The following is a 9,710-nucleotide window of genomic DNA, read 5'->3' as shown; positions in this document are numbered from 1 at the left end:
GCGGGCCGATGTGCACCACCAGCAGAAACTCACCGAGGTGGGCACCCTGCTGATCAGCTGGGGCAGTGGAGTCTCGCCAGCGCCCGCATGCTGGGCCAGTGCCGGTCTGTGCCCCACCACGCTGCCCCACGGTCTGTGCCCCACGGTCTGTGCCCCACCACGCTGCCCCACGGTCTGTGCCCCACCACGCTGCCCCACGGTCTGTGCCCCACGGTCTGTGCCCCACCACGCTGCCCCACGGTCTGTGCCCCACCACGCTGCCCCACGGTCTGTGCCCCACAGTCTGTGCCCCACCACGCTGCCCCACGGTCTGTGCCCCACCACGCTGCCCCACGGTCTGTGCCCCACGGTCTGTGCCCCACCACGCTGCCCCACGGTCTGTGCCCCACCACGCTGCCCCACGGTCTGTGCCCCACCACGCTGCCCCAGGGGACGGGTGTTGCAGAAGAAGACAGGTAGGTAGAACTCTGCCGGGATTATTTTGCCCAGAAGGGCCCGTTGTGATCATCTCAGACCCCCTGCATAGCACAGAGCAGAGCCCTGCCCCAAAGGAGTCCCAGAGCAGAGCTGTGAGGAACCCCCCTTCATTTACAAATCGCCAATGCCAACCTCACCAGGACCTGGGCCAAAATATTCCAGTGGTCAGTTACCTCCCGGCTACCAATCTGTGCCGTAGGTCCTGTCGCAATTTGTCCAGCCGCGGGACCGTCCGACCTTTCCCTGCCAGACAGAAGAGCCCGTGGTTACACGTTTGCTTGTCTACACACCTGCTTACAGACTGATCACGTCACCCGTTCATCTTCTCGCCGCTGGGCAGAACACATTGAGCTCCTTGAGTTTGTCACTGCACAGCGGGTTTTCTGATCCCATCATTTGCATGGTTCTGTGGACCCTTCTCAGTTTATCACTACCCCCCTGGAACCATGGGCACCAGCTCTGGACACGGGATTCAGCAGCCATCACAGCGGAGCCAAACACGGCAGTAAAATAAATAAGCTCTCTCCTCCTACTTGAGATTCGCCATTCTGCATCCCCGGATTGCATCAGTCCTTCTGGCTCCCGGGTTGCACCGAGAGCTCATATTCAGCGGCTCATCCACCCTGACCCCCAGATCTTTCCGAGTGGCTGCTTCCCAGGAGAGAACCCAGCCTGTAACTACTCTCCCCATTCGTGTGTCATCTGTAAGCTCTCTCAGGGCTGGTTTTGTATTTTCTTCCAGGTCATGGATCCAAGTGTAAAACAGGCCTTCTCCCTCCCCGCCTCGTTCTGCATGGAGCCAGAGTGCCAGGGAACGGAGACACATGGGGCTAACGCTCCATGGGGCTGGCCTGGACTCCAAGTTACAGCTTCAAACACGCTCTCCAAGCGGAGTCCCATATGGGACGTGCAGGCCTCGGGTGGGAGCATGTCATCTTTCCCAGAGTGCTCAGCAAAGAGCAGGTGCATGACTCTTTGGAGTGAGCAGATTGCGTCATTCCTGCTGCAAAGCTCTGATCCTGGCGCCAGGAGCCCCCAGCAAGCTCACCGAGCTCCTGCTCCGTGGTCCTTTTGGATAAGTCGTCCCAGTGTGTTCGAAGGGTCAGCCTGCTGGCTGTGTTCCTGTGGCTCAGCCGTACTAAGGGTCGTGGTGCCTCTCTAAAGCTGTGCGGGGGACCGGCCCCTAGGAGTCATATAGATCTGGCCACGAGGTGACACTAGAGCCATACACAGTAACAGGCCCCTGCTCCGAGCTACATTTACACTTGAGCGACTTGGCTGCGTGGCCTTGAGAAAAGCTCCAGATGTGGCTTGGTGCATCCATCCAGCTTGGAGGAGTAGGGTCCTATAAGATCCATCACTGTACACTCCTTTGGGGCAGGGATATTTGGGTTTGTTCCCTGCCCAAGCCAGGAGACATGACATAACGTCCAGGGCTATCATTGCTTGTGGTCGTCGCCAGCCCCAGAGATTGCATTGGCCATAAGCCCCCGAGATTCCCACCAGGCCTGAGAGCATAAGGCTGGTGTCAACACACGACTGTTCTTACCTCACACGCTATAGCAGCGCCCCAATGGAAACAGCTGCGGAGGACTAGGAAATGCAGAGTTAGACTCGCCCTGGCAAGAAGAGAAGAGTTTTGAGGAAGGGTGGGCTTATGGCTAGAAACCTCTGCTCTGTGACCCAGGAAACCAGGGTTTGATTGGTTGCTCTTGTGGGAGTGGAGGCCAGCTAAATGCCCCGATTGATAGAGTAAAAAACAGCAAGTATCAGAGAACCCAGAAGGGCTGAGTTAAGGTGACTCTTCTCACAATCTGAGTGTTTTACTCACCTAGCCAGTGCTCAGACTTATACCCAGTATGACACCCCCCCGCCCCACAAACAGGCGTCAATATTTTTCAGACACAATTGTGCCCCACTTCTGCATGTTTAATGAGGCCATATGATGGGCCGTTCCTCTTCCTATGCTACAAGGGACCCTTATCCTAGCATGGCTCCAGTGTCCCAGGTAGAACCATATTATATCACTGATTGAGATCAACGGTAAGCTAGTGCCAAAAATACTTGCAAAGAAACAAGAGAAAGCTCTGCCAGTCATTAATCTCCGTGGTCAGACTGCCTTCGTTAATATAGAAACAGAGCAGGTAACCTATGGCAACCGAGGACCCTGCCTAGCGGATAGTGCACTGGCTTTTATTTGAATTAGTGAACAGAGAAATGATGCAATAAAGATGGAAGACACTTGGGTGTAACTGGAGTCTGTGTTTTCCAGATTCGGTGAGCTGATGGCTGCTTCCAGAGTACACATGGGGTGCACAGTGAAAATGGGGCTGCATTGTCCCATCTTCTGGGCTGGGACCTAGGAGACCTGGGGTTTATTCTCAGCTCCACTACCGTGGGAAGTCACTTGCCCTTTCTGTAAAATGGGAACATGGACATTGCCCTCCTTTGTAAAGTGCTAGGGAATGCTAGTTAGCTCCAGTAAGACTCAGCAATTTGCATACGATTCCTGTCATTAATCCAAATGGAATGTAAAGATAAAGAACAAATAATAGAAAATGTATGCACTGTTAGATAATAGAAAATGGATGTAAGTTAATAGAAAACGTCTGCACTGCTAGATAATAGGATACTAAATGGAGGAATTTAACATAAGGATTTTACTTTTTGAGAATGCAAGTCAATCAAATAAATTAAAGTCTTATTGTCCAGGGAGGCACTGAAGCCAGTTCTCTACTCAGGACTGGTCCCTTGGCCCTGGAGTGTCCGATTTCGGCTCTTATGCATTGCTCGTCACTGTAGTACCAGGGCATGTGCGTGCCAAAACCGCCTCCCAGAATAGCACCCCCCCAAGGCTTCAGAACCCTGCTCAGCATCGCCAGCTTCTCCTGCATTAGCAAACCGCTGCGCCAGTTCCCACAGAGCCCGGCCTTCCCATGCACAGACGTCACAGAGGATCCTGTGTATCAGCGAACTCGGACTTGAATAAATCTGGCGTATTAGGCTCCTTCTCCGCCATTGGCTGGAGATCCTGAGGGCGCTCGAAGGCTCTTCAGTGGGAATGCTTGTACTTCAAATTCAAAAACTTCCTCCCACCCATTTCCCACAGTGAGTTGCCCTCTCAGCTGCCTCCCGGGCCCCTCGCCATGGCCCCTCATTCCAGCCCTCCGATTCCTGCGACGGTGTGTGGGTTAGCGGAATCCCTCTCCCCCAGGGACGGAGGGCAGCCCTCTCACAGGCAGCGATGTGTCTGCCAGACACTGTACATCCAGGCTTGCTGGCCATGCCTGACAGTGGAACTCTGTGAGTAATGGGGAGCAGGTTTAAAACTAACAAAAGAAAGTTCTTCTTCACACAGCGTGTAGTCAACCTGTGGAACTCCTTGCCAGAGGAGGCTGTGAAGGCTAGGACTATAATAGAGTTTAAAGAGAAGCTAGATAATTTCATGGAGGTTAGGTCCATAAAGGGCTATTAGCCAGGGGATAAAATGGTGTCCTTGGCCTCTGTTTGTCAGAGGCTGGAGAGAGATGGCAGGAGACAAATCGCTTGATCATTGTCTTCGGTCCACCGCCTGGCAGTGTGGGAAGGCATTGCTTTCCCCTGCCTCTGATACCCGCCCCCCATGCCTACCGACCTGCATGCTGCTCGGCCCGTCCCTGCAGAACTGTGCAGCCCGACGGTGGCCCAGACAGTAACGTTGCTGAAACAGCTGTGCTCTGAGGCAGGGATATTTAATCCGGCTAGGCAGAAGGTAAATTGCATTTTCCACCCTCCAAAATGAAGGCGCCACTTCCTCTGCCGGAGCGTTCTTTTCACCTAACGAAAGTGCAGCCTGGCATGAAACCTGTGATGAAAACGCCTAGACACAGTAATTAGCTGTGAAGCATACAATTCCCTACATCGTGAATATCTGGCTGAGGCCACAATAGCAATTTATACAATTCCTCCCACTTACACTGTGCACAGCGAAGCGTAAGAATCCACGTAGGAGGCTACCACTCTTCACCATGCAATGTAGCCTCTATTTATACCTCTAAGACGCCTTTATTTCACACATCCCTGCTAAAAGATTCCCCAGATTGGTTGCCAGTCTTGACTCCTTACGGTAGGCTTGCTCTAGAAGTGGCTTTGCAGTAGTTTGGCCATAACTGCTACTCAGCTTTAGAAAATGACCAATTGTCTCAGAGACGAGGTAGGTGAGCGAATATGTTTTACAGGACCAACTTCTGTTGGTGAGAGAGACGTTTCAAGCCACACACATCTGTTCAGGTCGGTCTACACTGCAATAAGAGCCCCGTGTCTGGCCTGGGGCAGCTGACTCCGGCTCATGGGACTTGGGCTATGGGGTTATAAAACAGCAGTGGAGACATCTGGGCTCAGGCCGGAGCATGGACTCTGGAACAGAGTCCGGACAACTACACTGCAATCTGATAAATCCACAGCTTGAGCATGCAAGCCGGAGTCAGCTGGCAAGGGCCAGCCATGGGCGTTTGATCGGTGTGTAGACAGACCTGCAGATCTATGGCACGGAATGGCACAGCTCCATGCCAGAGGCAACAGATTGTTTAGCATAAGGAGTTTACACAGACTCTAAAGGACCATTCAAGGTGAAGTGGCCTTTTAACACCTGTCATAACCAGGAGAGCTGACCAGCACCTACGGACTAAGGGGTTAACTATGTCTCCTGTTCCTAGCCAGGTATGAGGTGGTCAGCCAATAGCAATGCAGGTAGGAATTTCAAACTGGGACAGGGGATTCTTAACTTTCCCTCCTTTATCTGAAAAAGCAGACCGGTTTCTTCCAGGTTTTAAGGGAGATGGAGGACACTGCTCTCTCCAAGAACGGACTTCTTACAACATGTAAGTAGGGCAAAGTTTAGCTAGTCCATCAGGTTTTATCATTTTCCTGGTTTGGGAATTTGGAACTAATGTCTGAGCTTATTAAGTGAGTTTTCTCTCTTTTGTAACTAAAGTTTTGGCCCAAGGGGTCCCCCTGAATACCTAGATCCATTGGTGGCTCTTTCCATCTAGCCACTTTACTATGCTTGCAACTGCAGTTTTGTTTTGATAATAAAAGTTTGTTTCTTTTTTCTAATTAACCGGTATTGGTTGATTTTTGTGGCCTCTGTGGGTCCCCTCTGGTTTTCCCAGCTCCAAGCAAAACAGGTTGGGGCAAGGGGAAAGTTTACCTTAGGGAGGAAATTTCCCAAGTGATTTCTTCCCTGATTTTTCATGGAATTACTTGGGTGGTGGCAGCAGATTCCCCAAAGTCCAGGTATTAGGATTTTGGGGGGAAGTTTTTGTACCAAAGCCTGTAGAGACAAGGTTTTAGGGTGCTGTTGCAGGCCCCCACTTCTGCATTTGTCATGCCAGAGTGGGGAACAGCCTTGACAATACCCCTGCACTCACAGGACAAAAATGGGGGTTAGCAGAATACAGCCATAAATCCAGGGTCTCCATGAAGACCATGATTTTAGTATCTGGCAAAATTATGAATCTAAGCCCCAGGCTCGTGTTTGTGCACGGGTGACTCGAGTGTTTTTGTCTTCTATCTTTTTGTGCGTGGAGTTCATTTGAGAGCACAGCGGTTGTGCCCACATCCCTGTTATTGGGCCATGCAGAGCTCTGAATTACACACATCACACGTTGCGGCAGGCTTGCGTAGGGCCCATCGATCCGGAAAGGGGTGCTGTGGCTGGGAATATGAATCAGAGCAGCAGTGGAGATCTGGCTGTCGGTTTTGCATCTCTTCTTCTGGCAGGGTGCCGCTTTGAGAAAACACTGTGAGTGGCACCTTTCCCCCTTGGAATCGTCATGTCTTCAGGAACTGAAACCTGGAATGGCCTGGAGTGACTGCTTTGTAACTACAGGCAGTCCCCGGGTTACTTGGATCCGACTTACATCGGATCCCTACTTACAAACGGGGTGAGGCAACCCTGCACTAGCTGCTTCCCCCCAGCAGACCAGGGAGACGCGAAGCTAGCGCCCCCCCCCCCCAGCAGACCAGGGAGACGCGGAGCGGCTTTTCTCAACAGACACCTCAGCTTGAGAATAAAGGACTGAGGGAAGTGAGGTGTGGGAGAATAAAACTGAGCTCTGGAGAAATGTTTGGCTAGAGTTTCCCCTACAATATGTACCAGTTCCGACTTACATACAAATTCAACTTAAGAACAAACCTACAGTCCCTATCTTGTACGTAACCCGGGGACTGCCTGTACCCTCAGCACTCACTTCGTCCCATCTCTCTAAACTCTGGTTTCTTGCAATGACCTTTTCCTTGTGTGTTTCTACTTCTGTCCAAATACGCCACCGCGGCCAGCTCCTGGCATCACTGCGGAGCAACGCTGGAAGTTGCCAGCACAACCAGATATGTAGCCAAAAATATGGTTAGCCAGACGGGTCAGAAAACGCTTTTTTTTTTTAAATTTCAAAATACAACTTAAATGAACAGATCCTGTTTGCACCAAAACTGATGAGCTTGGACCCCATCCCCAATGTCACAGCTCACCTATGAGAAAGCCTCCAAATCTAGCATTGCTGCCTAGGCCCAAGGAGTGGGATAATGTGACAGGGTTGTCTGAAATGAACTGGACTTGATAACCAGCCCTATGTTCCTGAACCCCATCGGAGCTTAATGTGCCCCTGGGCTAGCTAGGCAATGTGGTGTCTTGGCAGAGCTTGGGTTTGCCTGGGCCCGCTGGCAAAGGAATCAGTCCCCTTCCAGGGTGCAACAGAGTCCAAGATAACATCCGTTTTCTCTCCAGTCACAGCCCATCTCCTGGGCTCCGGACTCCTTTCTCCCATGACAACTACCCCAGAGCTGCAGGGGAAGCCATGTAAGGTAGTCCTGGAGGCGGCACAGCCTACCCACTCCCCAGTGAGAGGGCTGAGTCAGATCACAGAGCAATTTCCAGAACACTGTTCAAGCCCCTAAAGCGGGGCCCATTGGTTTGTGGCCCGCGAGTGGGAGCCAAACCAAAAAAGTCGCCACTAGACTGGCCTTCCTGCGTTTTGGTGGTTACGGTCCTGGACCGGCATTGCTCAGGAGAAGTGCTGTCGTATGGGTGGAAATAGGGAAATCCTGCATTTGATTATATCAGCAGAACTGACTGAACTGGGGCCTGCAGTACTCTTTGGCTTAGTGCCTGTCAGTGCGAGAAGCCACTTGCATGTATTCGCATGCCCACTGCAGCCCCGGACAGTGCGAGAAGCCACTTGCATGTATTCGCAGGCCCACTGCAGCCCCGGACAGTGCGAGAAGCCACTTGCATGTATTCGCAGGCCCACTGCAGCCCCGGACAGTGCGAGAAGCCACTTGCATGTATTCGCATGCCCACTGCAGCCCCGGACAGTGCGAGAAGCCACTTGCATGTATTCGCATGCCCACTGCAGCCCCGGACAGTGTGAGAAGCCACTTGCATGTATTCGCATGTCCACTGCAGCCCCGGACAGTGCGAGAATCCATTTGCATGTATTCGCATGCCCACTGCAGCCCCGGACAGTGCGAGAAGCCATTTGCATGTATTCGCAGGCCCACTGCAGCCCCGGACAGTGCGAGAAGCCACTTGCATGTATTCGCATGTCCACTGCAGCCCCGGACAGTGCGAGAAGCCATTTGCATGTATTCGCATGCCCACTGCAGCCCCGGACAGTGCGAGAAGCCATTTGCATGTATTCGCATGTCCACTGCAGCCCCGGACAGTGCGAGAAGCCATTTGCATGTATTCGCATGCCCACTGCAGCCCCGGACAGTGCGAGAAGCCATTTGCATGTATTCGCATGCCCACTGCAGCCCTGGACAGTGCGACAAGCCATTTGCATGTATTCGCATGTCCACTGCAGCCCCGGACAGTGCGAGAAGCCACTTGCATGTATTCGCATGTCCACTGCAGCCCCGGACAGTGCGAGAAGCCATTTGCATGTATTCGCATGTCCACTGCAGCCCCGGACAGTGCGAGAAGCCACTTGCATGTATTCGCATGTCCACTGCAGCCCCGGACAGTGCGAGAAGCCATTTGCATGTATTCGCATGTCCACTGCAGCCCCGGACAGTGCGAGAAGCCACTTGCATGTATTCGCATGTCCACTGCAGCCCCGGACAGTGCGAGAAGCCATTTGCATGTATTCGCATGCCCACTGCAGCCCCGGACAGTGCGAGAAGCCATTTGCATGTATTCGCATGTCCACTGCAGCCCCGGACAGTGCGAGAAGCCATTTGCATGTATTCGCATGTCCACTGCAGCCCCGGACAGTGCGAGAAGCCACTTGCATGTATTCGCATGTCCACTGCAGCCCCGGACAGTGCGAGAAGCCACTTGCATGTATTCGCATGTCCACTGCAGCCCCGGACAGTGCGAGAAGCCATTTGCATGTATTCGCATGCCCACTGCAGCCCCGGACAGTGCGAGAAGCCATTTGCATGTATTCGCATGCCCACTGCAGCCCCGGACAGTGCGAGAAGCCATTTGCATGTATTCGCATGCCCACTGCAGCCCCGGACAGTGCGAGAAGCCATTTGCATGTATTCGCATGTCCACTGCAGCCCCGGACAGTGCGAGAAGCCACTTGCATGTATTCGCATGTCCACTGCAGCCCCGGACAGTGCGAGAAGCCACTTGCATGTATTCGCATGTCCACTGCAGCCCCGGACAGTGCGAGAAGCCATTTGCATGTATTCGCATGCCCACTGCAGCCCCGGACAGTGCGAGAAGCCATTTGCATGTATTCGCATGCCCACTGCAGCCCCGGACAGTGCGCTGAGGATCACTGGCCCCGGGGCTCCCAAAGCTGAAGTTTTGGGTGGCCGTCTCCAGTGGCAATGGCGGGGGCGCTGACCCTGGGCTCTCCCCAGAGGCTAAGGAGTGGGCTAGCACCCCGGGCACAGGGCTACACGGGGCAGTGCGGTTGCCTGTGCATGCAAATGTATGCAAATATATGCAAATGTAGCCAATGGGCGGGGCACGGGGCTGTGCCGCCACGTGAGAGCAGAGCCCTGCGGGACCCATGGGACACCAGTGGGCGCCGCCCCACAGCGGACTCGACGCGCACGCGCGCGGGGCCCCGTGCTGGGGGCGGGGCCAGGCTGAAGGGAGCGGCCCGCCCCGCGCTGCGCCGTTACCCGGGCAGGGCGCAGCCGCCAGAGGGCAGCCTGCCGCCTCTCTGGCCGGGCGCCACACGCATGCGCAGCGCGCCTCGTCCCTTGAGCCCCCGCGCTCTGCGCACGCGCGCAGCCGG

Source organism: Pelodiscus sinensis, chromosome 6, assembly GCF_052426305.1.
Source record: "Pelodiscus sinensis isolate ZL-2025 chromosome 6, ASM5242630v1, whole genome shotgun sequence".
In the NCBI taxonomy this organism is placed as follows: Eukaryota; Metazoa; Chordata; order Testudines; family Trionychidae; genus Pelodiscus; species Pelodiscus sinensis.
This window is presented reverse-complemented; position numbering follows the sequence as displayed.